We start from the raw sequence: 27,735 nt of genomic DNA on the forward strand, positions 1-27,735 counted from the left end.
GTGCTTGGCATAAGGCAGCAGGCAGAAAGCGCTGAGTGGTAGATGTTCTTACCCCTCTTGAGCATAGCACCTGACCTCCTTGAGCCTCGCTTTTCTTCATTGGAAGATATAGATGAAACCATCTCATACAATGGGTGTGAGCACTGGAGGAAATGAGGGGTGTGAAAGGGGTTTCATAACCATCTGTGGCCGTTCGTGTGTCCGCCTTCCTATTATTATTTTTTAAATACCCGTAGTAGTTATCATTTATTGTGTGCATCAGGGGCCAGGCTCTGTAGTAAGAAGGATCGATTTCTTCATTAGGTACAATAAGCTCAGTGCCTGGGGCCCACAATACTTTTAGGGCCCCAGAAAGCGTTTCATTTTAATTTCTCTTAAAATTAGAAGAAAAAATGAATATAGTAATAATGAATATAAAATCAAATATTAAAATCCTAAAGAATAATAAACATAATGATTAATCCAACCTGGAATATATTTGTCTTTATACCAACATAATATTAAAACCTAATTTTTTATGGGTTTTGTTTTTATTTTTTTTAATGCAGGAAGGGACCCACAAATGTAAAAGTGCCTAGGGCTCCCAAATTTATGATGCAGCCTTTGCTGTGGAAACTTTACAAATGCTAGCCTGGTCATTCTCTGGAAGCTTTTTTGTTTTTGTTTTTAATTCTCATTTTACAGATGAGGAAATCTAAGCTTAAGGAGGTTAAGAAACTCATCCAAAGTCACATGGCAAGTAAAAGCGTATATTATATTAGTCAGATTGAACTAACAGCTGTAACAACCTCCAAATTTTAATAGCTTAACAGCTTAGGAGTCTATTTCCTGCTCACACCACAGTTCGGTGTGTATGTCTGCAGGCAGTGTTCCACATGGTGATTCAGGGACCCAGGCTCCTTCCCTCTTGTGGCTGTCTCCCTCTAGTCCTGGGGGCTCTCTCCATTCAGTTGGGAGATGGAGAAAAGAGAACCACAGGTGGGAGGTTTTTAGGGGCCAGGCCTGGAGTTGGCCCGCATCACTTCCACTCAAATTCCGTTGGTTGGAAAGCTGTCACATGACCACCTGTCACTGCAAGGAATGCTGGGAGATGTAGTCTAGCTGCTGCCTGGGAGGAAAAGGAGATCATGTATACTGGGGAGCACTCTCAACCCCTGACACAGTGACAGTGTTGGATGCCAGCCCAGGTCTTTTGTACACAAAGTCCATGCTCTTTCCACTCAGCTGGTTCTTGTCACTTTTAACTTCCACAAAGCCTCTTTATGGGCCCTTTTCTCCAGCCAGACTTGCCTACTCACTGTTCCCAGCACCAGACCTTTGCCTACTCAGTCCCAGTTGCTGCGGTAGTGCTAGGAAGAGAGATGCTCCGAAAAGAAGCTCCTCCCTGCCCTGGATTCGCTTTCAGGTTACCCTGAGAAGGCTGCTGTCTGTATCTCCCAATCCCGGGCTCAATGGCTGCTTCTGGGCACGTGCAGAAGCCAGTGATCACCTCCTCAGTGTGAGAAAAGGGGGCTGAGCAGAGGGCTTCAGCGGCAGGAGGAAAGAGGTTTGAGCTGGAGTCTTGGCTGGACCATGAGCCTTGGGCAAGACATCAGCAGGAAGGGGGTGGCACCCAGTGATCATGCAGCAGTAAAGTGCCGCAATCCTGGTATTAATGGTCATTGGCCAAAAGTCACTCGCGTGGGCTGTCCCTAACCCATCAATATGTGTTGCCTTTGAACCCACGGGATCCTAAGGGACAAAGCTGCTGGAGCCAGCTGGAGGCTAGATGCCCTCCGGGCACTGCCTGTAACTGTCCCTGGCAGTGTTCCAGTAGTGCCAGTGTTGGTGGGCGGGCACTCAGCTCCTTTAGGAGGGATTTATTCCTGAGTTGGAATAAATCCCTCCTCCAGGAAGCCCTCTGTGATCCCCACCTCTTCAGAACTCAAGGGCACTTGTTGCCATTCCACCTATATATATAGGCCCCGCATTGCTTTGTGACCTCACTCATAGTCACCCTCTCTTTATCTGCTGTTGGCCTCAGAGGCAAGGAAACCGAGACCGTGGCCAGAGCCAAGTCGTCAGGGACACTCCTGAGCACTTTGTAGGCATCACAGACTCAACAGTATTTAGTCAGTTCTAACATTTCATCCAGATTCACACCCAGGACTAGTTTATTGTAAGAAGAGGAGTGGTACCCAGGCAGCATCCTTCTTTCTTTTTATTTGAGGGGGAAAACACACTTTTTATTTACGTGATGGGAAAAGTACACTAAGGAGAAAAAGAGATTTTGCCTGTAGTCATCTGAAACATTCATGGTCAACTCCCTCATCTCTGTAAGGTGAATACAGTTGCAGTGGATACCTGTGTCTGTGTCCAAAACAATACAGCTTCAATCAGATCTGGTCATGTGCCCTGGCTGCCATCGCCAGCTGATAGACACTGGACCCGTTCCCTCATTTCTCCCTGCCTGTTTCCTTATCTGTCAAGCCGAGATCCGACTGTGGCTAGCTCGTGGGGTGGCTGTGAGTTTAAAATGAGAGCATATCAAGACGACACTTGGCACGCAGCTCTCCTCCCAGCCCCCCTCAGTCTCTAGCACAGGCGCAAAACCTTGCTTCAAAGTGTGTCTTGCAAGAAGACTTGGCATCCAGGACGCACCCTGGGAAGAATTTGTTTTTGTTTTAATGCCGAGGACGTTTGCATGAAAACAGGATCTTCGTTGCTTAGGAATTGATCAACTCCTGCTGCTGCTTTTCCTCTGCTGAAGTGCCAGTCCCATATTTGTCACAGGCGAACGAGGAGCGGTAGGGATGCCTGGGACCTCCACAGATACAGGATCGTGGCCCCTCGGGGCTGGTTTTGGAGGCCACGGAGCCAAAAGAGAATCAGGAATCCATCCCAGGCTGAAAAGAGCTGGCAAGTAAAGGGTGCCTCAGCCTAAGGACTGCCACATGAGTGAAGATTTTCTGCAGGTCTACTTTGTTCTGGATGCTCAAGGAAGAAGAGAAGAGACAAGGAGTTTAAGGCATGGCCTCCACCTGCAAGGATAAAAATGTAACAAAGAAGGCGGCAGGCAAGAGTGACAGGAACCAGTACCTATAGCGGAGAGACTGGGGGTCAGGAGCTGGATAGACTCGGGGTAGACACACGGCTTAACCTCTCTGCTCCCCAGTTTCCTCACGGACAAAGTAACACCCCTATGAGGATTAAATGAGATGCTACGTGTTAAATGCCTGGCATTGAGTAAGCACTCAATAAAGCCGAACTGTTATTATTAATATTAATAATAACCATTCATCATAATACCAGATACTCTCCATCCTAAGGAAGAGATAGCCAGATGACCACAGAAGGCTATTTAAAGGAAGGACCTGAACTTGATTTGTCACAGCTGTGTCCACTGCAGACAGTTCTGGAGGAGGTTTGGAGATGCTTTCCAAGACATCGAAGTAAAACTGCTTACAGGAAGTTGGAGGAGGGTTTCCAGGACTTCTGGCCCATAGGCACCCCACCCTGACCCGTTTGTGGCCCCAGCCTGGTCCCACGGACATCGGCACAGAAAGGACAGAGAAGAGCCCAGAGTGACAACTCAACCGGTCAGGCCCTTCCTGTTGGCCTCCATGCTTGGCTTCCAGAAAGTAGTTGGGTGTTTGTGTCCAAATGCCCAGGAGAAGCCGGACGCCTTTCTCTTTCTGTGTCCTTAATATATGCTAATCAAAGCCGAGAGCCTGCAGAAAAGATCTGCTTGGCAAAGCCCCGCTCCCTTGCCTTGGCCTGCACACCCTCCCCAGCCTTCCCCTCCCATCGGCCTATCCAGGGCGTCCATAAATCCAGCTTTCGGAGCCCTTGGGGGCTGGCAAGGCCGCCACGGACCTCAGTCACATCGCAGTGGAAACAATTGAAAACCACTTGGCAAAACTTTGGGGTGATCTAATGTTTTATAGCAAGAATACGTTTCTTCCTCCCCATTCTTATTCAAGCCTTGGGGGGAAAGCCGGCTGCCCTCCAAGCTTGGTCAGGCTGGTACCCCGGGGGTTCCTGGCTCTTTCGCCCCGCCCCCCATCTCAGATCACCCTGCAGCGGGGTGTCACAGGCCCTGGAGAAGCAGATCCGGCCTTACCTTCCTGAGTCGCCTGGCTGCCTTGGTCCCCTCAGAGGTGAGGCTGTGGCCACAGGGGCCTGTGGGGAGGCCCATATATGGAGCCTGGAGAATGTGGGCTCTGGCAGGTGGCCTGGAAAAAAATGGCCGTGTTCTGAGGGTGAACTCCACTGGATTATAAATAGCACTGTTTCCCTCCCCTTCCAACTCGCGATGTCTGTCACTGCAGGGCTGACAGTTTAAATTCAAGAGGACCGAGCAGGACAGGGGGGCGGGGAGTGGGGAGGAGGGGGAGATGCCAGATCATGCAGGAGGTTCAGCTGCTGTCTTGGGATTGATAAAGAGAATCATCACCAGCCAGACGATGGGGCTGAGAGTGGGACACATTTGGGAGTAGCAGAATGACTACTGATTTAATGCATTTTCATAAGCCAAGTAAGCATTGGGGGAAAACAAAGAGACGTTCTACCTCCAGGAGGTGGTTTTAGAGAAGCTTTAGAGCCTCTAAAAAATAATAATGAAAATCAGCTGCCTCAAAATATAAAAGGTTTCTCTCTGGTTCTGAAAGGTCAGCTGTCCTGGCCTCCAAATCAAAACCTACGGCCAGGACTTCCCTGGTGGCGCAGTGGTTGAGAGTCCGCCTGCTGATGCAGGGGACGCGGGTTGGTGCCCCGGTCCGGGAAGATCCCACATGCCGCGGAGCGGCTGGGCCCGTGAGCCATGGCCACTGAGCCTGCGCATCTGGAGCCTGTGCTCCGCAACAGGAGAGGCCACAACAGTGAGAGGCCCGCGTACCGCAAATAACTAAATAAAAACCTACAGCCAGGTGCCCACAAAGGCCCATCCCTTGAGCCTTCTCCCAGGGGATTTCTCAGTGGGTTTTTGTGTCTCTCGGACACCGAGGAAGCAAGGGCGCTCCTTCCTTCTCTACAAACCTCAGCACGTTTTGCTCAACACAGGGAGGGTGATGAATTTAGAAGGCATTAGGAAATAAAGAAGTAAAGGAGTGTGCGGCCCGGGCTGTAGAAAGCCACCCAGTCGCTCACACCTGGGGAATAGTGACGGCGGGGAGGTGTCTCAGCAAATTCTGAGTTCTGGAGGAAAGGCGGGCCGCTTCTGCAGGGTCCTTGTCTGTGTCTTTGGCTCTGCAGGGTCCTCCTGGGGACCAGCGGCCAAGTCTCCTGATGGGCTGCCCCTCCATCCATGGTAGGAACTCCGTGGTAGGAACTGCAGGAGCTCTGCTGGGCACCGTGATGGGACACACGTGCCCGGGAGGGTGTTGGGGGCTGGCAACCCCTCCATGGGTGTTGGTGATTCCTCTGTAAACAGGCAGAGCTGGCCACAGTCACTTGTGTCCTTCGTCTCAGCACTTGTGGCTTTTGCGTCCATAGCAGTGATTTGGAAATGGGTTAAGTGATGGGTTTCTCCTCTCCTACCTTTATAATTCTCACTTCTTGTGCTCTATGGAGTGATGTTCAAAGTTAAGCATGTAAAAAACAAAAACAAGAAACTAAAGAGGAGCAGGCAAACTTCTGTATCTTTTGGATGCGCCTCAAAAGAAGGTCTCCAGACCCCACAGAAGGCAGGCACCGAGCAGAGGTGAGGTGTGCGTGGGTGGACATCGGAACCTGACTCCGGGTTGGATTTGGAAGGAGCATCTAAGGGAGCGGCAGTTTTTAAGCTGCGCTTTAGTAGCGCTGTTGGGGGAGGTGCCTCAGAGGCCAAAACAAAAAGGGCCTCCCAGACAGACCCTCGCGCCTATTTCAAGCAAAGTGGCTCCATGTTTACCTGTTTTTTCTTTTTTTTTTTTTTAGATGTTGTGGGTAGGAGTTTATTAATTTATTTTAGTTATTTTTGCTGTGTTGGGTCTTCGTTTCCGTGCGAGGGCCTTCTCCAGTTGTGGCAAGCAGGGGCCACTTTTCATCACGGTGCACGGGCCTCTCACTATCGCGCCCCACCACCCCCGCTCCCCGTTGCGGAACACAGGCTCCAGACGCGCAGGCTCAGGAGCCGTGGCTCACGGACCCAGCCACTCCGCGGCATGTGGGATCCTTCCAGACCAGGGCTCGAACCCGTGTCCCCTGCACTAGCAGGCAGACTCAACCACTGCGCCACCAGGGAAGCCCCCGTTTACCTGTTTTAGGTATCAGATTGCATTTTATTTTAAAGGATTTCATGCCTTAAAAACTTTGCAAACCAGCATGGCAACTCGCTCTGTCATTTTAATGCTGGATAAATGGAAGAGAGGGAAGGGGATTTTCCCAAGGTCATGGCCCAAGGCCAAGACCCCTGACTGGGTACATGCTGTGCTCAGGGCTCTTCTTTTGGGAAGGGAAATCCCAGGGTGCTGGGACTGAGAGGGACCACAGAGGGCATCTTATCAACCCCCTTCCTTCAGTAACTGAGGCCCCGGGAGATGATGGGATTTGTTCAAGGCGCAGTCAGTGCCAGACTTGGGGCCTGAAGCCTTCTCAGGTGCTCATAATAGAGGCAGGATGTGCCGTAAGAACCCAAAATGGTGGGTCTGATCCAATCTATACAGCTTCCCAGAGGAAGTGCCACTGAGCTGAGATGAAAAGGTGATGAGTAGAAAGGTGGTGAGGGCCAAGGAGAGCATCCAAGCAGAGGAACCACACGTGTGCTTGGTCCTGTGCCCCTCTTACTGCTCCCGGGAAGCAGGGGCTCGAGAGAGATGTCAGCTCTCGTGCGAAGGCTGCTCCCATATGTCTCCGCGTTGACCTCTTGCCGAGGGAATGTGGAAAATGAGTGGCGTCACCACCTGCCAGGTCAGGCCGCGTTCTGTGGTCTTTCAGAGCGGCCCCCTGGCAGCCCTGGAGCCCAGCTTATCAGGAACAGAGCCCGGGCGGGATGGCCGCTGCTGGGAGGCTTCCTGCTGCAGGATTTGAATACACAATGCGCCTCAACTGATCTGAGCTGTGAGAAAGTCCAGACGGCCTGCTCCAGACAGGAGAGGATATCGCAGGGACGGCGGCGTTCGTTCTCAGGGCAACTCCTTGGGACTCCTTGCAGAGAATGTTAGTTTCTCTCTCTGGGCGTGGACTTCCCATGAGGATAGGATGTGCCCTGGTTGGGCCTCCGGTTCTTGTTTCTGGTCCTGGGGTGTAGAATGTGTTCCTTTATCAAGACTGAAGGAGGGGGCTTCCCTGGTGGTGCAGTGGTTGAGAGTCCGCCTGCCGATGCGAGGGACACGGGTTCGTGCCCCGGTCCGGGAAGATCCCACATGCCGCGGAGCAGCTGGGCCCGTGAGCCATGGCCGCTGAGCCTGCGCGTCCAGAGCCTGTGCTCCGCAACGGGAGAGGCCACAACAGTGAGAGGCCCGCGTACCGCAAAAAAAAAAAAAAAAAAAAAAAAAAATACTGAAGGAGGACTTGATCCCCGGAAATGGGAACATTGATCATCGTCACCCAGATACACTTTAAAAACAAATACAAGTTATCTATTATATAGACTCCAATAGAAAAACCCAAAAAATACATGTTCTTTACAATGCAACATCCCAGGAAAAGGATTCCTGTTCTTCTCTTCCATTTTCTGGGACATGCGAAAAATAGCACCTGCTCACGCCTGCAGAGGCCAGCTCATCTGATCTTGGGCTCTCAGCTACCCTCCAGCAGCACCAAGGGGGAATCTGGGGCCGCCCAGGAGAAAGTGCAGGGATTTCTAAATCCACAAGTCCATCGGAGACCTCCCAGTCACTCCCGTTTTCTGATATGCCTTCGGAGGGGGGACTTCTACGTGAGGTGTCTTCCTTTGCTTTCATGAGATTCACAGCCTCCATCCTGACGTGGTCCTGGGAGCATGTGCAGATGCCAGCTTGACACATCAGGCTCTTCTCAAGGCATGTCTGAGGAGCAGGCGTCCTGCAAGACGCTCTAGGACAAAGGGTTCCGTTGTAGTGTTAGTTTGGGAAATGCTGCACACTGATTCCTCCTGTGTGTTAGGACTCCTCTCAGGTAGCATCACCTCCGAGAGGTCTTCCCAGACCTCCACCCCCTTACCTGCTCTGTTCCTCCCTTTACATCCTCATTTTACACTTGTCTGTTTACCTCTGTGTAGTCCGTCTCCCCCGCACTAATGCTGCTCACCCTGTTCTTGCTTGGCTGTTTTGTTCAGGACTGTATCCGTCGTGCCCAGAACACTGCCTGGTTCAATAAGAGAATGTGTCGGGGCTTCCCTGGTGGCGCAGTGGTTGAGAGTCCGCCTGCCGATGCAGGAGACACGGGTTCGTGCCCCGGTCCGGGAAGATCCCACATGCCGCAGAGCAGCTGGGCCCGTGAGCCATGGCCGCTGAGCCTGCGCGTCCGGAGCCTGTGCTCTGCAATGGGAGAGGCCACAGCAGTGAGAGGCCCACGCACCCACCCCCCCCCAAAAAAAAAGAGAGAATGTGTCAAATGAACACACGACCAATCAGTATGTTCAAGCGCTCAGGACTCCTTCATATATAATTCTGTTTCACTCTGTTTAGCTCAGTATTTTTTCACCCTTCTTCCTCCTTCTCTTTAAATGCCCAGCTCGTCTCACGTCACGTAGGACCAAGTCACATTTGACCCTGGGAGGCCAGCGCTGACCACCCTGCCGAGAGCGGCAGGCCTCCTCGTCCCACTCTGTCTCGTCACCAGGTTTCATGTCCTCTGTGGTCTGCTGACCAGTGGAAATGGGCTTCCTCGCTAGTTCGCTCATTCCTCTGCTCTGAATTCTACAAGGGCAGGGACCTTGTCTGTCCTGGTTCACCACTGACTCCCCCGTGCCTAGAACAGTGCCTGGGAAGTGCTCGGTAATGATTTGCTGTGTGAATAACCCTCTTTTCTGACTAACCCTCATCCACAGCCCATAGAACTTAAATTCCACCAAACACACTCTGGGACGTGCTGTTTTCTGTCAACTCTCACCACCAGTTGCCAGCCATATGGTACAGTGGATGCTGCCTTCATCCATCAAGACACCAAGTGTCAGAAAGGGAAGGGATGACAGAGGCCATCTACCCAGTGCCCCTGTTTTTTGGAGGGAGAAATAGAGGCTCTCAGAGGGCAGTTGGTACCAATTCAGGACTGGTCCACCAAGACTCCTGTCTCCTACTTGGGTTATACTCCTGCCTTAGTTTCCTGGGGCTACGGTGACAAACTACCACAAATTTGGTGGCTTAAAGCAACACACATGTTATCTGACAGTTCTGGAGGTGAGAAGTCTGAAATGGGTCTCACTGAGCTAAAAGCACGGCGTTGGCAGGACTCTGTCTTCTGGAGGCTCTAAGGGAGAATTCATTTCCTTGTCTTTTCCAGATTCTAGAGCTGCCTGTATTCCTTGGCTCAAAGCCCCTTCCTCCATCTTCCAAGCCAGCAGTGCCAACTGAGTCTTTCTCCAGCTGGTTCGCTCTGACTTTGACTCTCCTGCCTCCCTCTTTCACTTCTAAGGACCTTTGTGATTACACTGGGCCCTTCCGGATAGGCCAGGATAATCTCCCCATGACAACAACCTTAATCACATCTGCAAAGACCCTTTGGCATGTAAGGCGACATATTCACAGGTACTGGGGGTTAGGGCGTGCCATACTTGGAGGGGGCGTTGTTCCGTGCGCCACACCTCCAAATGCATCATCTGCCCGTTGGTCCACCCTCAGGTGAATGCACGTTCTCCCCGCACATGCCCCAGCACTTTCTGCATCTCTCAGTCGCAATACTTGTCACATCACTTTCTAGCTCATTCAGTGTCTGGCCGGCTGGCTAGGCCATGACTACCTCATGGGCAGGGCCTGGCCATCTCTGGACCAGCTGTTGGACACTCCTGGCACTTAGAAAGCACATGGGGAGTGCAGGTTGCCTTGGCTGAGACCGAAGTGGTCTATATTCATTTTACTGCACTCTCCCCATCCCCATTTCCATTCAGCGACTGAAGGGGCCTCCCCCAAGTTCTCGTGTTCAAGTTCTGCCCTGGGATCAGTCCTCACCGAGATGGAGAGAGAGACTCGGGCCACATCCACATTTTTTAGACTCCTGGCATGTTAAAATATGAAAAAAAAATTAAAACTGATTATAGAAATTGAAGATCTGTAAAATAATTAAACCAGCAAGTTAACTCTTTTGACATCCAAAATACAATGCTATAGAATTGTCTTGTAAGCTGACTGCAGGTTTATATTTAAAATACATTAATTCAGGGTATTCTACGTGTGTTGTAGGCCCAAATTCAGACAGCCACATATGTGTCTTGTAGGGACTGTCAAAAGTTTAAGTGTAAGTCCGTTCATGAAGGAGAGGCCTGGCCCAAGAAGCCTTCCTACTCACGTCCCCAGGCCTCTGGTACTTGCAAGAGCCCATGCTTGGAATAAAGCCTGAAGGAAAAGCCTTTGGGATGCAATTTAATACTCAGGATCAGACCTTGGGCAAGTCACATCCCTCATCCAAACTACTTGTACGCAGCTGGCCTGGAGCCCATGACCTCTAAATACCCTTTTCACCAACATCTTACTACCTGGGGGGATCTAGGACAGATTCTGGTGACTGGTTTCAGGTTCTAATGCAGCCATGATGACAGTTTTGCTTCTGGCCTGAGCCAGTGACTGGATCACTGACTTTCCTTTCCCAGACATCCTAGCAGCTTCCTTCTGTTCTCCCCAGCATTCCTGGCCTTACAGAATCCTACAGCATTGGAACATTGGCACCTCAGAGAGATCTGGTCCTGTCTCCCCGTCTGAGGTCAGAGGGTAAACCACCTTCCCCATGTATCTAAGTTGGGATTGAACCCCGGGTCTCTCAGTTGCTTACCCCCTGATGTTTCTGCTACACCATATCAGGCTGGAAGGGGTAGGGTATTTTCTTACTCTGCAGGGAGTACAGATTGAAAAGCACAGAAAACCCTGATTTTGAAGTAGCTTTGATGGCTTTTAGAAAGAAAACAGGACCAAAAGTAATCATAAACAGTTGAAAATAATTTGTATCTTTATGTGTTATATGCTTTTCTATTTCTTTTTTTTTAACATCTTTATTGGAGTATAATTGCTTTACAGTGGTGCGTTAGTTTCTGCTTTATAGCAAAGTGAATCAGCTATACATATACATGTATCCCCGTATCCCCTCCCTCTTGCGTCTCCCTCCCACCCTCCCTAGCCCACCCCTCTAGGTGGTCACAAAGCACTGAGCTGATCTCCCTGTGTTATGCAGCTTCTTCCACTAGCTATCTATTTTACATTTGGTAGTGTATATATGTCCATGCCACTCTCTCACTTCGTCCCAGCTTACCCTTCCCTCTCCCCATGTCCTCAAGTCCACTCTCTACGTCTGCGTCTTTATTCCTGTCCTGCCCGTAGTTTCCTCAGAACCATTTTTCTTTTTTTTTTTTTTTTAGATTCCATATATATGTGTTAGCATACGGTATTTGTTTTTCTCTTTCTGACTTACTTCATTCTGTATGACAGTCTCTAGGTCCATCCACCTCACTACAAATAACTCAATTTCATTTCTTTTTATGGCTGAGTAATATTCCATTGTATACATGTGTCACATCTTCTTTATCCATACATCTGTCGATGGACACTTAGGTTGCTTCCATGTCCTGGCTATTGTAAATAGAGCTGCAATGAACATTGTGGTACATGACTCTTTTTGAATTATGGTTTTCTCAGGGTATATGCCCAGTAGTGGGATTGCTGGGTTGTATGGTAGTTCTGTTTTTAGTTTTTTGAGGAACCTCCATACTGTTCTCCATAGTGGCTGGAGAGGGTGTGGAGAAAAGGGAATCCTCTTGCACTGTTGGTGGGAATGCTTTTCTATTTCTATGTCCTATTTTACAATAAAAGCACATTTTAAAAGTCACAAAAACTAAATAAATGGGGTTCCAGGTCCTCAGGTCAGCTGGGAACTCTTTACTCCTTTCCTGAGCTGTTTCAGGCCTGTTCTTTTTCTATCCACTTCATAAAGCCTCCTCCAGCCCCCTACCCACCATGGCCCCTGCACGCCTGCATCTATGGCTTGGGCTGGTCCATCCGTTCATTCATTTGTTCCTCTGTCTATCGAGTAGTTATGACGGTCCTCATTTATTTAATGCACCATGTACCCCTAGGTTGCCCTTGATGACACACAGTATGACATAGTAAAAATAGCAGAGACCCAGGTGTCCAGCAGAGACCTGTACTTCTCTCTGTCTTAACCTCTCTGGGCCTCAGATTGCTCATTTGCAAGTAAGGGGCCTGTCCTGAGTCAGGCTGGCACACCCAAATGCATACAGAGGTCAGGCAGGTGAAGAAAATGAGGGAGGCTAGCTAGGGGTAAGTCACAGGAGTGGCAGTGACTTTGGCAAATTAGGGCATCCATGCCCAGTCTAAAGGGGACACTTGCCACTGAACTCCCACTGACTGTTCCCATGCAGGCATATGGATTCAGTGAGGCCAGGGAGCCCCTCATTCATTTTTTAAAGAAAAGTTGGAAATCTTGATTTTTATGAGATATTCCCAAAATGTTTAAAGCAGTGTATAAGGTCAAAGAAAACACATCTAAGGGCCAAATCCAGTCCCAGCCACCTGTTGGCAAGGCCTGGGCCAGAGCCTCGGTAGATTGCTTTCCGGGTTTCCCACTCGGACAGGTGGGGAGGCTGCCACGCCTGCCTCGCTTCCTTCGGGCCTGGATGTGTGTCTTTCCCTCTGCAGTCCAGGCATTTATTGTCCCTGGAAGATAGCAGAGGTTCAATTAAAGATAGCTATAAAGGGCTAGATCCCCGTGTTGTACTCCTGTGTGCTGCCCCCGTCCCACCAAGACCAGCACAGCGCTGGGTATACAGAGTAGGACCAGTAACGTGTACTTGCTAAATAAGCAGCCACAGCAACTTTGAATGATATTATGGGATCAGTTATGAAGTAGGTACAGAGAAGCCCATGGATTTTGGCAAAATGGGTGCAATATTTGGTAAAGAGACTGATCCACCTGAAACCTCTAAGGGAGACCCCTGCTCTGTAATTTATCCTCCTCCCTTGTATAGGTAAGAGAAACGGAGTCTTGCTGGTTTATATCATTTTTTCAAAGGCTGCAGCAGCCCCTCCCGGCCTAGAGTAATTTATTCCTTCAAGCCATAAATTTCTGTCTCACCCTTTCTTCATTCCCTCTGAAGGAGGGAATTGTCCCCTCTTCACCAGGAGGAGCTAACAGACAACTCAAGGACATGTCTTACTTACCAGGGGCAGGACTTGGGCTTTGGGCAGAAAAGAAGCCCATTATGCCCCAAATCTGTGCCTGTGAGGGTGATCGCACCTTTTTGCAGCTGAAGGGAACACAAAGAAACACTTGAGCCCAGTGGCATCGGCGGGAAAATGGGCCATTCTTCTCGCGGCGCCCCATTCCCACCAGCCCTCCGCTTAACCTCCAAGCAAGAGAGGCCCCAGTCTCTAGCAGGTTTCTCTGCTGGATACTCCAACAACGTATTAGCATATTTTGCATTTAAAAAGGACTTGGAAAATGAATTAAATGATTGGCATGGTGTTTCAAAAGGTTCTTCCAAACTACTAGTAATTGTGTGGTTTTAAAATACGCCATTCCCGCCTGAAATACCCCAGGCCTGGCAGCCAGCTTAATCAGGAGACGTTGTACCAGGCAGGGGCATATTTTAAGGCTCGTGATACCCAGTGATTGCCTGAACAGTACCTGGAGACTTGCTAAAGAGAACCTTGTCCTAGTTTTTCACCAGAGCTGGCAGTTCATTTTCCTCCCTTACAGAGCTGATATTTACACCAATTTAAAACCTCTTTTTTTATGAAAGGGGCTGGATCAGCCCTGTAATCATCTACTGAGGCACCAGGCAGTGTAGACAGCATCCCAGCTCCGACGATGAGCTAAGTGAGGTGGAGCTGGGTGCTAGGTTGGTCACTTATGGCACTGCTGTGGCCAGGGGGGCTCAGGGCGGGGGGTGGGGGGAGCACGAGTGTGATGGAAGCTTCCAGAACATGCTTGGGAAAATGCTATTCTGGTCCAATCTCCTCACTTTTCAGGTGAAGGAGATGGAACCCAAAAAGACTATTACTTGCCCAGGGTCACAGGCCCTTTTCACTCTTTCACGACAGTAGAATTCTGATCTCCTGACTCTTAATCCAGATTTGTTATTTTTTTCAAGTCCAGAGAAAAGAAAACTAATCAGGAGATCAGGGTGTGGGGTTGAGTAGGATTCCTAGGGAGACAGGGGAAGTCTGAGATGGAGGAATTTAGGAATGACAAGCTATGGGAGAACCTCCGGCTTTTTAGAAAAACTGAGGGTTGTTATTCATTATTATAATTAAGGATGATAATGATAAAGGTAATAATTGCTAACATTTGTGTGCTTTCTTGGAGCCAAGCACTGTGCCCGGTGCTGTACCTGTATGATCTCCTTTAATCCTCACACACCTCTGGGAAGCAGGTCAGTACTAACATAACCCTGTTTTACTGATGAGAAAACTGAGGCCCAGGGTGACCCAGATGAGACTTCAGAATCAGAATCTTTAGGGGAAAAAAGGAGAGAATCCATAAGCAAGTGATCGGGAAATAGTAGGATCGGGCCAACAGGCCCCTGGAAAGTATTAAGAACAGAGACAAGATGAGGGAGAAAAGAGCTGGAACAGAGGAGAGCACTGGCGGGCGGGGGGGGGGGGGGGAGGGGCAGCTAGAAGGTTCCGGTCAAGAGCGCAGTGTGAGGTGCAGTGTGCGCGGAACAAAGGGACCTCTGTGAAGTGGACGCTGATGTCTGTGGGGAGGGCAGCTCTGACCTCAGGGAAGAAACACAGACCTGGGCTCAGGAGGAATGAAGCAAAAATTCCTGTAGAGTGTGTGTGCGTGCGTGAGTGCGTGTGTGTCCTCCTCCTACACACATCCCTCAGGAGCGACTGCCGTAAGGGAGAGTGTGTCCTCAAACCAGCTCAGCCTGGGTCGTTGCGTGGGAAAAGAATGAGAGGACTGATCGAAAGAAAAACCGAAACCTGGGAAGATAGGGAAAGCCATGACTGATGTGTTGCCCCCAGTGTCCAACCGCGGAACTTCAGGAGACGCCCTCCCACAACACACCTGTTGGACGGAGAGCCGCCCGTGCTGTCATGAGATGACTGTGCAGGGTGTGTATGGGAGTGGATGCACGGAGGCAGCCCCAGTGCACGTGGGCCGAGGTGGACTATGGGATGGGGTGGGGGGCAGGGCAGTGCTGCCCCGAAGGGCTGCATGGTCTATTTCATCTTATATTTTTCCCACCCCTTCCTGAGGATGATGGATCATATATGTGAATGGGCTCCTGGATGACTATTCCAGGTTGTTCTCATTGGCAACATAAAGTACAGTGGGTTTGGGGTCTACCAGGGTCTTGTGGGCTGGCTTCTATTTTACACAGAGTATCCAGGAGACGGCAGATACTAATTCACTGATCCCACAAATTGAGGGTATTGATCTTTTCTTAAACAGTCATTGAAATACTGCATTTCAGCAAAAAGTTAGAAAACATTTACTTAACTCTGCACCAGTGATTGCCTAGAATATTACACAACTATTTTAATGTTGGTTATGAGAACTGTGTAATGATAAGGGTAGATACTTGCATGGGACATTAGGTAAAATGAGGAATATATAAAGGGTATGTGTAGTAGAAGGACATTTTTTAAAGAATCTGGATATGCCCAAAGTCAGAGACGTTAAGTAACTTGCCCAAAGTCACACAGCTGTTGAGTGGCTGAGCCAGAATTCAACACAGACAGAGTGCATCCTCTTAATCACCACTACACTACAAAGGGCATCTTATGATACATCTTTAGCTCCAAATCTGCAAATCCAAAATCATTTGTTTGACTGCAGAATTTGCATGTAAGCAAGGCCCATTACCTTTTACTCTCGCTAAAGAACTTTAAGAACTTACAACAGTGGTTAGATTGGTTGGAACTGTACTTTTCAGAATTTATTTAACATGCTTATATTCCCTTTAGAAGGATATGCGCACATATACATTCATATAAATTAGGAAATAAGAATAAGAACAATATGAAAACTCTCCCACCTTATTCTAGGAGCAGGGCAAGAGTCTCTCTATTTAAGCACTGTTGGGACTCTTAGTCCCTTTGGGCTGCTATAACAAAACGCCATAGACTGAGTCCATGGTGTTTTGGGTATACAGCTCATAAACAACAGAAACTTATTTCTCATAGTTCTGGAGGCTTAAAGTCCAAAATCCAGGGGCTGTCAGATTCAGTATCTGGTGAGGACCCACTTCCTAGTTCATAGACGGCTGTCTTCTCGCTGTGTCCTCACATGGAGGAAGGGGCAAGGGAGCTCTCTGGGGTCTCTTTTGTAAAGGCACTAATCCCATTCATGAGGGCCCCATCCTTATGACCTAGTTACCTCTCTAAGGCCCCAACCTCCTAATACCATCACCCTTGGGCATTAGGATTTAACATATAGATTTTGGTGGGGGCCACAAACATTCAGTATAGCAGGGACCAAACATAAAAGACTGGCTCCACCTTCCAGTGCTAAGGAACTTAGGGGTGAGACCAAATGCACAAGCAAAGTCACGTTGAGGGCTCTGAGTGTTAAGAGTGCCAAAAGGATACAAAATAAATGACCTCAGATGGAATTCAGCCTGACAGGTTTTCTGCATATAAAAGGTAAGTTTGGAGTGGCATTTTGAAGTAGCAATGGCCCCCAGACTGGCAGAAGGAATGGCATGGGCCAATTGTGAAGGGAAGTCTGTTGATGAGGAAGTGGGCTTGTCGTTCTAAACAGGGAGAACCTGCTCATGCCACATCGAGGGGGACGGAAAGGGAGAAATTTCCCCCTACCCCTCTTGAGTTCTTTTGTCTGGTCTAATCATTAAATTGACACATGACCAATTAACAGGAGAAAAAGCCAATTTTATTCATAGGCATGGAGGTTCTGTAGAAACGGGATGCCCTCCCTCAAGTGACCAAAGCAGGCTGTTTATATATCACTTTTTGACAAAGAAGAAACAGTTCTTTGTGAAGATGGAACAAAACAAAGGGGCTTGTGCTTGGGGTAGCGGACTAATGAAGAAGTAACAAAGTTTGTTTCTATAGCGTTCTTAGCCTTGACTTTCCTAACTCTGGTGAGAAGGAAGCTGCTTTCTATCCTCCTGATATAGGGAGGGTACCTCCACATGGGAGATTTATGCCCCACTTTCAGGGGGAAAGTGGGGATCAGAATGGGTTTTTTAAATGTCATTTCTTGCCACCAGCTGTTTCTCAAGTAACTTTAATTCAAAGTAATCAATACGTCACTGAGACATATTGGGGGGCTGGCCTGCCCTACATAACGGGACTCTATCATGTGAAGTTTTGAATGTGACTGAACACGTAGAGGAAGTGCACCTGCAAATCCAGTACCAAACATCTCTTTGATCTTGGTTTTCGTATAAGCTAGCCTGACTCCAACCACAACAGCCTTCAGATGCCCACCACCCTTTCCAAAACAAGAACCGGTTCGGTAAGGTCACCTGCTGGTCACCCCATTTGCATTTGGTGGTCAGTGCTGGTCAGGGTGTAATTCAGCTAAATGAATTTTGCAAATTCCTGGTGATTTTACAGGCAGGAATGGAGGCCGAGAATTTGAGATTTTAAAAATGCATTTCAGAAATACCATCACCTTAGAGCTTCCTTTCGGTCCCTTGGGGTGGCCACCAAGTAAACAGCTTCATTTCCATCCCAGCTGGAGGTACAGAACGCAGCATTCACACTCACCAACAGATAAATGTCTCCTGTCCCTGGCAGTGCTTAATGCCTTTTAGTAGAGTTAAGGCTGGGAAGAAAGGAACTGACTTCCTCTTATTGGGTAAAATTGAAACCCCAAGGAGACGATTCCATTTCAGGCAGACCCTTTCCTTCTCAGATGACTCATCCACAGCCCAGCCAACTCCCTTTCAGCTCATTCAGGTAAAATGGAAGACAGAGGCCACCCGACCGGGCAGGCGGTGAGGGGGGCTGGTGAGCTGGGTGTTTGGGGTTTGTTAGCTGAGGATTTGCATTTCTAATAAGGGCCACGTCCTGGGGAGCTGCAGCCCAGTGGCTGCGAGTGTCTTTTTTTTTTTTTCATATATATAATTTTATTTTACTTTATTTTTTAATTTTCATTGGTGTATAATTGATTTACAATGTTGTGTTCCTTTCAGGTGTACAGCAAAGGGAATCTGTTCTTCATATACATATATCCACTCTTTTTTAGGTTCTTTTCCCATATAGGTCATTACAGAGTATTGAGTAGAGTTCCCTGTGCTATCCAGTAGGTCCTTATTGTGGCTGCGAGTCTCTTTAGCTCTCTAAGTGCTCTATTTTGCAGGGACCAAGGCAAGAGTCTTCAGCATGAATAAATAGCTGTGGAGAAGGAGGGGAAACAGCGGGATGGGGGAGTGAGTACCAGAAGCACTGAGCCTTTAAGATGGTATTGTAGCAAGACGCAGGGCTCCCTGGGGAAGTCCTCGCCAGCCTGTCCCTCACCTGCCCTCTGTCTGTGTAAGAGAAACTTATTAAATGGTACACTCCAAGATTTTGAGATTTATTGTTATTTCTCCAAAGAGAAGTCAGTAGGCATGTCTATCCCAGCATTATTTATACGGTAGAAAATTAGGAAGAGAAAAACAATGTCCAACAAGAGGTGAATGACAAAATAATTCAACGATTAAATAAATTCATTCTTAAGTAAATAAATGGGAGAAATCCTTAAGTCAACAGCATGTCTATTAAGTCATGTGATTCTTTTCAATGTTAAGTGAAAAATGCAGGATACATGTTGTACATAGAGTTTTTATTTTTTAAAAAACAGGCACACAGATGGAAACATAGCAAAATGTTAACGCAGTTAATCCTTAGACGTGGAATCAGAGATTATGTTTCCTCTTCTCTTTCTAAGTTTCCTACAATGGAAATTTTTCTTTTTTTTCTGATCATAGAAGTTAGATGTCAAAGCAGGAAACTATCACATACACTCGTTTCTTTTTTTCTTTGTTTTCCTTCCTCTTTTAATCTCCTTGCATGAGAACCTCAGCTGTGCTGTCAGTGGAACCGTCGGTGTTTTGCCCGCCAGATATTGTATTGCTAGCAGGAAACAGAAAGCTGCAGGGGTATAAGGACGAGACCCGACGTTCCTAATCCCCCTCACCCGTCGTTCCCTCCTCCATGAGTCCAGCTAAACACTTCTTGAACTTGTTTATATTTTTAGCTGCTACAGCCTCTCGGGCCCAAGGAGTTCCCTGTGTTTTCCACCCTCGGTGTGAGGTGGCAGAGGCCTGCGCAACGGGTATCCTTAGGTGACCTCCTTTAGACTCCAAGGGTCCTCCCTGGTTTTGCGTTTCTAGGACTGAGCAAACAGAAGAAGAGCGGTGACTACACATTCGCAATTAGCCAAGCACACGAAGAGACGGCATCGATTTTGTAGACTTGTTGAACTTGGTGTCGGAAGAGACCTCAGAAACTGTTTAGGCCAGTGTTTTCCTAAAAGTCCACGTAATGGGAGTCAGTATTCCAGAAACCAGTGGAAGCTGTACAGTACCCAGGATACAGTGGCACTGGCTGCCTAAAAATATTGTGGTGTGGTAGGGGCTTTGGGGGATTGTTTTGTTTTCGCTCTGGGCTGGAAGTTGGTGACAATGGTTACTTTGGGGGTTTGGGGGTTTTGTTTTGTTTTGCGGTACGCGGGCCTCTCACTGTTGTGGCCTCTCCCATTGCGGAGCACAGGCTGCGGACGTGCAGGCCCAGCGGCCATGGCTCACGGGCCCAGCCGCTCCACGGCATGTGGGATCTTCCCGGACCGGGGCACGAACCCGTGTCCCCTGCATCGGCAGGCGGACTCTCAACTACTGCGCCACCAGGGAAGCCCTGTTACTTTGTTTTGATCAGAAAATTCAGCACTTACACAAATGCTTCGCTATTTTGTTAATGGAGAAACTAATTACTGTATGAGAGACAAAATCTTTTAAAATTGGGGGTGAGAGAAGGTGGACATTGGTGGGACTCAGCTAATCTGGGCCCACCTGCGAGGTGGTGAAGGCAGGAATATCCTGGCATGCCTGATGGATGAGAAAATGGACTGGAGAGCAGCTGCCTGACCCCGGCTAAGCAGGCTGGTGCATGGGGGCAGTGGCCGAGAATCCAGGGTGTCTACCCCGAAGGCCTGGGCTGCCTCCAGGGCACCCAATCTGCCTGTTTAAACCAAGTCCCTGAGTTGTGTTTCCTGTACTGCGAAAAATTCAGCAGACTTTGAATTTTTGCTCCAAATGTGATCTTTCTTTCCAGACTCAGTCCTGGGTCTAGAAAATGATTACTGTAATTGCCTTTCTAGATCCTCCCATATTTCCCAGCTGTGGAATACTGACTCGCAGGTTCAGAAGGTTCCAGTAGGAAAGTAGGTGGGCTCTGGAATCCGACAGCCTGGGTTCAAATCCTGCCTCCCCCACCCACGATCCCAGGTGTAACTTCTCTGAGTATCAGTTTTCCCAACTGTAAAATGGGAATGACGGTAGTATCTGCCGTAAGGGTCACTGCGAGGATTGAACAGCGTAATGAATGAGAAGTGCTTGCCCGGTTCCTGGTGCCCAGTACACACTCAGTAAAGATGAGTTGTCACCCTCAACACCATCGTTGTTATTATCAGTTTTCCATGGGAAGACCACAGCCGGGACCCAGAGCCAGCTTTGAACCTATTTTGCTTGGCTGGACCGGGGGCATTCACTCTGCTAGCTGTGTTATTTGCTTTATCCTCCAGGGGAAAACAATCCACCAGTTCCTTATTCACCAGGTACCCATTTTAAAGGCCCTGAGAACTGACGTGGTATGGTCAAGGTCACCCTGCTCCTAGGGGCAGTGGGAGAAATTTCCCGTCTCTAGAGCTCTTCACTCTGCAGTGCCCTGTTCCCTCTGGACACCTCCTTGGATCCTCCAGTCCAGAAGAGGGAGAAACAGGAGAAACAAATGACCAGATCCTCGGGAGCCCTAGTTTGGATCGCTATTTCCTGCGCACCTGCCACTTGCTTAGTGTCTTCCTTTATTCAGTAGGTCTCGGTGCCGCTTTGGGTGGAGCTGAGGCTTCCTGTTTCACTTTCCTCCCCTCCTGACTGTGAAGGAACCACCAACCCCACCTGAGAGCCTTGGTCCCTGGGGTGGATGATAGACACGCTGGGGACCTGTAGGAGGGCCAGGAGTCGGCTGGTGGCTTCTGGCTGGTTTGAAGCCCTTGTGCCCACTATGCTTGCCCCAGTGGGGTGTTACAGGAATTCTCTGAGGCACGTGCCCCCCTGAAAAGGCCCTTCCAGGTCTCTAAGGCCCCTCTGACCAGAAGCCTCCCTACCCGAATCAGCCACTTCCTGAGCACACCTTTGAGATGTAGACATTCTGGGGCCACAAAGCTGAACGAGCTTTACTTCCTGCCTTCACGGGTGGGGAAAGTCAGGCCCAGACTGTGAACCGAATGACCGGGGATTCTTGTACCCACAGGGTTTTGGGGACCGGTGTTCCAGGCAGAGCGGCGCCCGAGCAGAGGCACTGAGGCGTGACCTTGCACTCGGCGTGGAGCTGAGCGCTTCCTTGTTCTCCAGTTGCCTTGAGTGTGTTTCTTCTGCCTCAGCTAGATGGTAAGTGCTTCTAGGCAAGAGGTCATAGTGAACCCTGCTCCTTCTTCTCAAGCCCCTGTGCTTGTGGGGCTGATGGACAGCTTGGAAAGCACCTTTGCCTGAGTCATCAGCTACTGACCTGCTCAGCAGCTTTGTAACGTCAGATTTTATCCCCATTTTACAGATATGGCAACTGAGGCCTTGAGAGGGTGACTTGATGGCTCAGCTACTCAGTGACTGAGTCTAGATTTGCACTCAGGTCTGAGGTCTAACTCCAACTCCTCCCTAGATCTCACCCTCGTGGTCAACACTGAGGGAATGCGCGTGGATTCAGTGCTCGGCGCAGAGAGAGATGCTGAGAGGGAGGGAACACGCGAGCATGAGCTTGTGGGGCTCGGTGGAAAGGGCGCTGGCTCTGGAAGGGAGACCCCTGGCTCAAGTCCCAGCTCTTCCAAGCATGAGCTGCATGGACTTAGAATAAATAGTCACTTCTCTTTGGAGCTCAGTTTCCCTGGATGGAAAATGAGAAGATGGTAGGAGATTCCATCTCATAAATCTATAGAACTATGAACACTTTGGTCTTCAGTGCTTTCTTACATCTCAGTGCCCCCAGCTCTGCCAGGCCTGCACTCCCAGTCCCTTCCCAGGAACCCCCATCCCTGGGTCTTTTCCAGCCTCTGTGCTCCCCTCTCCCCAACAAACCCAACCTCTAGCTCAGTGGAATCACCTGAGGAGCCTGTTAAAATGCTGACTCCCAGGCAGCTTCCCAGAACCTGATGACTCTGAGTCCCTGGGAGATGGGCCCAGGAACCTGCATTTCTCCTCTAAACACTCCCAGGAAATTCTGCTCACCAGCCAGACTTGGCAGTTATTGCTGAGCTCAATAGTTCTCCAACTTCGGCAGGCATCAGAGTCACGGGGCGGGGGTGTGAAATGACTGGGCACCACCCCCAGAATTTCTGATTCAGTAGTTCAGAGGGGGGTCCACACATGCGCACTTCAAACGAATTCCCAGGTGATGCAGGGAACCACACTTGGAGAACCACTGCCCTAACTCACTTCCCAAGCCAGCCAGCAAAGGCATCTCTACTTGTGGGCGATGGCCGGGGTGGAGCAGTCCTGTCAGCACATGAACTTTTAACAGAGACCTTCGAAATTACTGAGATATTATAATAACAGCTACCATTTAGTATGATACGCGCTACATGCCAGGCCCTGTGCTAGATGTCTACGATCCATGTCTCCCATTATTATACAGGGTTTGCAGATTCAAAAACAAAGGATGAGATGAAGTGATCATCTAAGATTGCACTTGCTACAAATACCACGAGGACTTTCTAGAGGAAAGCTCGGGCTACTTTCTTTACCCCATGAGGCCTGCCTTTGCTGTCTCTGCCTGGAGTGTCAGGAGAGTTTCCAGCCAGGTTCAGAGAGGGGTCACCACCCAGGTTGGGGGTGGGCTTTTGGTTGGAGGAGGCTTTCATTAGTTCCCCATAAATTGTACCCTGCCGGTGGTGGCCCCTGCCTCACACCCGCGGGACAGCCTGCTTGCTGCTCGTCTCGTTTCACCCACTTTGAAGGGACCCCTTGTGTAAGCGGGGACCGTTGCAGCTCTAGCAGGCTGAGCTCCTGGGGTGAAAACGGTGGTCTGCTGCTGGATCCCAGCCTGCTGGGGTTCTGCGTGGGTTCTGGCCTGGCCAATGTTCTGTTTGCCTGTAAGCGCCCTGGAATAGAACTGTTGGTGCCGGATCCCAGGGAACAGATAGAAACGGACAAGGTTGAGTTATGACTTCAACTCTCCCAGCTGGTGCGTCTTAGTGGGGGAGCTTCTTTCCCTCTAACATGTGAAAATTGGCCTGTTGTTTAATAGGAAGCTCACTGATTTGTGCAAACATATAAAACACAGAGTAACTAGGAAATACAAGTGGCCATGAGGGCTTGTTCCACACTTAGCTCTTTTTTTTTTTCTGCTTTATAACAAATTTAATCAGTTATACATATACATATGTTCCCATATCCCCTCCCTTTTGCGTCTCCCTCCCACCCTCCCTATCCCACCCCTCCAGGCGGTCACAAAGCACCGAGCTGATCTCCCTGTGCTATGCGGCAGCTTCCCACTAGCTATCTACCTTACGTTTGGTACACACTTAGCTCTTTAATCTTACCATTCGCCAATACAGACACACACACACATAAAACACAGATCATGCTTGTGTGTGTGTGTATGTGTGTTGTTTTGTTTTGTTTTCAGTTATTATTATTTTTTTAATTTATTTTATTTATTTATTTTTGGCTGCTTTGGGTCTTCGTTGCTGCATCGGGCTTTCCCTAGCCGCAGCGAGCAGGGGCTACTCTTCGTTGCGGTGCGCGAACTTCTCATTGTGGTGGCCTCTCTTGTTGCGGAGCACAGGCTCTAGGTGCCTGGGCCTCAGTAATTGTGGCACGTGGGCCCAGCTGCTCCGCGGCATGTGGGATCCTCCCGGGCCAGGGCTCGAACCCATGTCCCCTGCATCAGCAGGCGGACTCCCAACCACTGCACCACCAGGGAAGCCCTGTTTTCAGTTATTTTTATGTCTGGCAGGGATCTCAAGTTTTTCAAGCCATCCATACCTTTTGGGCGGCATCTCCTACTTCTAACTGTCCTCTTCCCTCTGCAAAGAAAAGAAAGGAAGGGAGAGAGGGAGGGAGGGAGGAGGGAATAAATGAAGGAACTGCCCTCAAACACTGATCCACTGGCGTGGCCGGAGCCCCCCATACAGTGGCTTCGGCGTGCTATCCTTTCTGGTTTAAGAGGACAGACGTGCATAGGTCCTGCACAAGCTCCGTCCGCACCCTTGAAGGCAGCTGACATTGGAATTGGCGTCGAAAGTCAATAGCTCTGGTCCAGGATCTGCCACTCAACCATGGCACCTTCTCCCAGCCTCCCATGGCCAGTCTGACTTACCCGTCTCCTCAGGGAGGTGGTGATAGGACAAGAGATCATGGATATGAGAGCATCCGTCCAGTCTGGGAGCTGGATGGAATTCTAGGAATCTAGGTGTTTTACTCTACTAACGAGAAACCCGAGGCCCAGAGGGAGGAGGTGAGTTCTGGGGCACTAGACAACTGACAGTAGAAGGAGGGTATTGCCCTGGTGGTCCTGTTGCTATTTCCATCGGAGTGATTGTTTTGCAAACAGTGGGTGAAGTGACAGGAAAACTTCTCTGGGAATCTCTCTGGCCAGAGCACCTTCTCTGCCTCTCTGTCGGTCTCTCAGACACACACGGACACATGCAGGCACACACACATTTCTCGGTGTAAATAACAAAAAGGCAGTGACTACCCTTTACAGGAGAGACTTCTACTCTTTTTCACTGATTATGGGGGAAACTGTTGGGCATCATGTAACTTTGCAAGATAGAACGTAAGACTCGGAGGAGTGAAGCTTGAAGTTAAGGAGAATCTACTGCCCCAAATCCCTTGCATCCATAGGGCTTGGTGGCCTTGTACTTGCCTAAACCCCCATCCCCCAATTATCCCTCTTCCCCTTTCACAGAGAGACACATTCCTGGTTCTCCCGCCCGCAACACACATAGGGTAGAACAAAAGAACATGGGCTTTTAAAATAGACAGAGGATTGGACATTTCTCATTAGCGGTGTGCCCTTGGGTAAGTTACTTAACCTCTCTGAGCTTCACCTTCCTCGTCTGGACAATTATAACACGTCTTAATGTTGCTGTCAGGATTAACAAAGGTAAAGCATTAAAAGTGTTTAACACAGGGACTGATACAAAGTAGGGGCTTAATAAACATTATCTGCTGCTACTGAAAATGTTGGAGAGATGTTGAAGATCACATTCTTGCATCATTTTCGTGAGAGAATGAACTGGTTCATCATTTAAATGAGATCTCTCTCTAGGCCTCTGGCAATCTGACTGCATAGTTAAAACTTTGATTTTCTGCCCTGGGAAGAACAAATATTGTCGAGGTTTTAAGCACACCGTAGCTGGGCTGTTATCTTTGGAATACCAAGATGCTGGCATGGTAGTTTTCAGTACTACCTTGTGCATATAAATATCCTTATATCTGAAAAGGATATAAAATTGCAAACAGTGAAAGATATCAATGAACTGGAAACCATGAAAACAAGAGTCAAAACACAAAAGCCCAATTATAATGGAATAGAGGTTACACTGTGCTGCATTTTCTGGTTTACAGAGCAGTTTTAGGTATTCCCCACCCCTAGTGGCCTCACAACTGTCCTGGAAGGTAGGTATGATTCTGCCCAGTCCTCGGGGGAGAGAAGACAGTTTCAGGCTGATGCTGAGTGGGAAGCACAGTCAGGAACCGCATCCCACTGGGCCTTGTAGGATTTGGTAAAGAAATTTGGATTGTTCTGAGTTCAGTGTGCTTAAGCAGGAAAGTACTGCAATCTTATCTACATTTTTAGAAGATCTCTTGGTAGAGAGGGGAGAGAGCAAAAGTGGAACCAAGGAGGCCACTTGGGAGGTGGCTTTGGAAGTTCAGGCAAGAAATGATACAGCGTTCACGGAGATAAAGAGAAGGTGGGTCAGAGAGTGGAGGTCACAAGATGGCCTTAGGGTGGGTTGGCTGTGGATGTTGATGAAGATGGAGAACCAAGGATGGCTTCCAGCTTCCCACGGGGTTGATGGGCGGTTGACGGTGGGGACATCTGTGGAGGAACACGTTTCAGAGGTGAGGGGGAGGGGCGAATCAGGGGCTCTACTTGCGTTTGTTTTTCGAAGGAGGGTATCTTATTCCAAACACTGGGCCGTCTGATGGCAGAGAGCAGGTCGTATTCACTTGCTGCTGGGCATTGAATAAATGCTTTATGTGAGCTGGGTGCACTCAGGTCCACCCTGGGCAGCCGGTCTGTGAAACATGCCGCCGATGGCAAGGTGCTGTGTTCCTTCTGCCACCAAGGAACCAGAAAGCCATTAATGACCCCTTCTGAGAACGTTGTGGCCCGTACAAGAAACAAACAAACACCCCCATGTCCTGCCTTCTTGTGTTTCAGGCTTTGGGTAACTTTTTCTTTTGCCAGTCTCCACGGGATCTTTCCTCTGCTAATGTTTGAAAGTGATGCTTTTTTTTTTTTAGTGTTGTACTCAGGCCTTAAATAACCTTTACCCTGAGGTAGATGAAGCCTAGTAAAATGCTAATAACATCGACAACAATAATGAGCCTTGGTGGAGTGTCATTTAATTAAAAGACCTCTTTTATATGCGTTATTTGATTTTAGCCTCCAGACAATCTCTGAGGTGAGATAAACAGCATGTTAAGCTCTGAGAGGCGGAGGACTACAGTAGCCAAGAGCGTGTAAAAGTGAGGTAACTATGGCATGGCTAGATTAAAAGAGTTGAGGTCCTTGGGGCTTCCCTGGTGGCGCAGTGGTTGAGAGTCCGCCTGCCGATGCAGGGGACACGGGTTCGTGCCCCGATCCGGGAAGATCCCACATGCCGCAGAGCGGCTGGGCCTGTGAGCCATGGCCGCTGAGCCTGCGCGTCCGGAGCCTGTGCTCTGCAACGGGAGAGGCCACAACAGTGAGAGGCCCGCATACCGCAAAAAAAAAAAAAAAAAAGAGTTGAGGTCCTTGGAACGGGGCTGGCTGGTGAACAGTAGCTATTGCTGCTTGTCTGGTTAGTTTCTAGATAGAGAAACTGAGGCACAATGCAACTGCGTCGTACACGCTCAGCAGTGGAATCAACTCCGAGCCGTGTAGGATGTGCGGTATTTCTGGATGCCACGCTCAGTAGGGATCCGAAGTGATGGTCGTTAGGCGGGAAGGCTGCTGCCGGGCCTGGATCCCTTTGAAATTCTCCTCCCCCATCCCCCCTTCTCTCCCTTGCAAGTCCCCATCCCCCGTGCGGTGGGTTGAACACACCATCCAGGACCGCTCGGAGCCTGTCCCCCCTCCTCCCTGCCTCCTGCCCCTGTGCCCCCTGCCCTCTGCCGCTCATCTTCCCGTGGGCCCCATTCTTTGAAGTGGGGTTCAGACCCCGCCTCCACCCCCTCCTTCCCTGACCCCCGCCCTCACGGCACCCTTCTCCAGCCATCCCGGGCCCCACCCCTACCATCCCAGATAGTCG

At 49.3% G+C, this 27,735-nt stretch overlaps 1 long non-coding RNA gene across 1 annotated transcript in view; it reads left to right on the forward strand.

Moving 5' to 3' along the window:
* LOC308629971 overlaps positions 1 to 27,735 on the forward strand; it is a 160,166-nt gene that overhangs the window by 31,718 nt on the left and 100,713 nt on the right. Inside the window, exon 2 of the long non-coding RNA XR_014017752.1 lies at positions 21,531 to 21,667. This is a non-coding gene — a long non-coding RNA (uncharacterized lncRNA). The remainder of the gene's footprint in view (positions 1 to 21,530; positions 21,668 to 27,735) is intronic.

This window comes from Mesoplodon bidens (assembly GCF_964165515.1).
Source record: "Mesoplodon bidens genome assembly, chromosome: 16".
NCBI lineage: Eukaryota > Metazoa > Chordata > Mammalia > Artiodactyla > Ziphiidae > Mesoplodon > Mesoplodon bidens.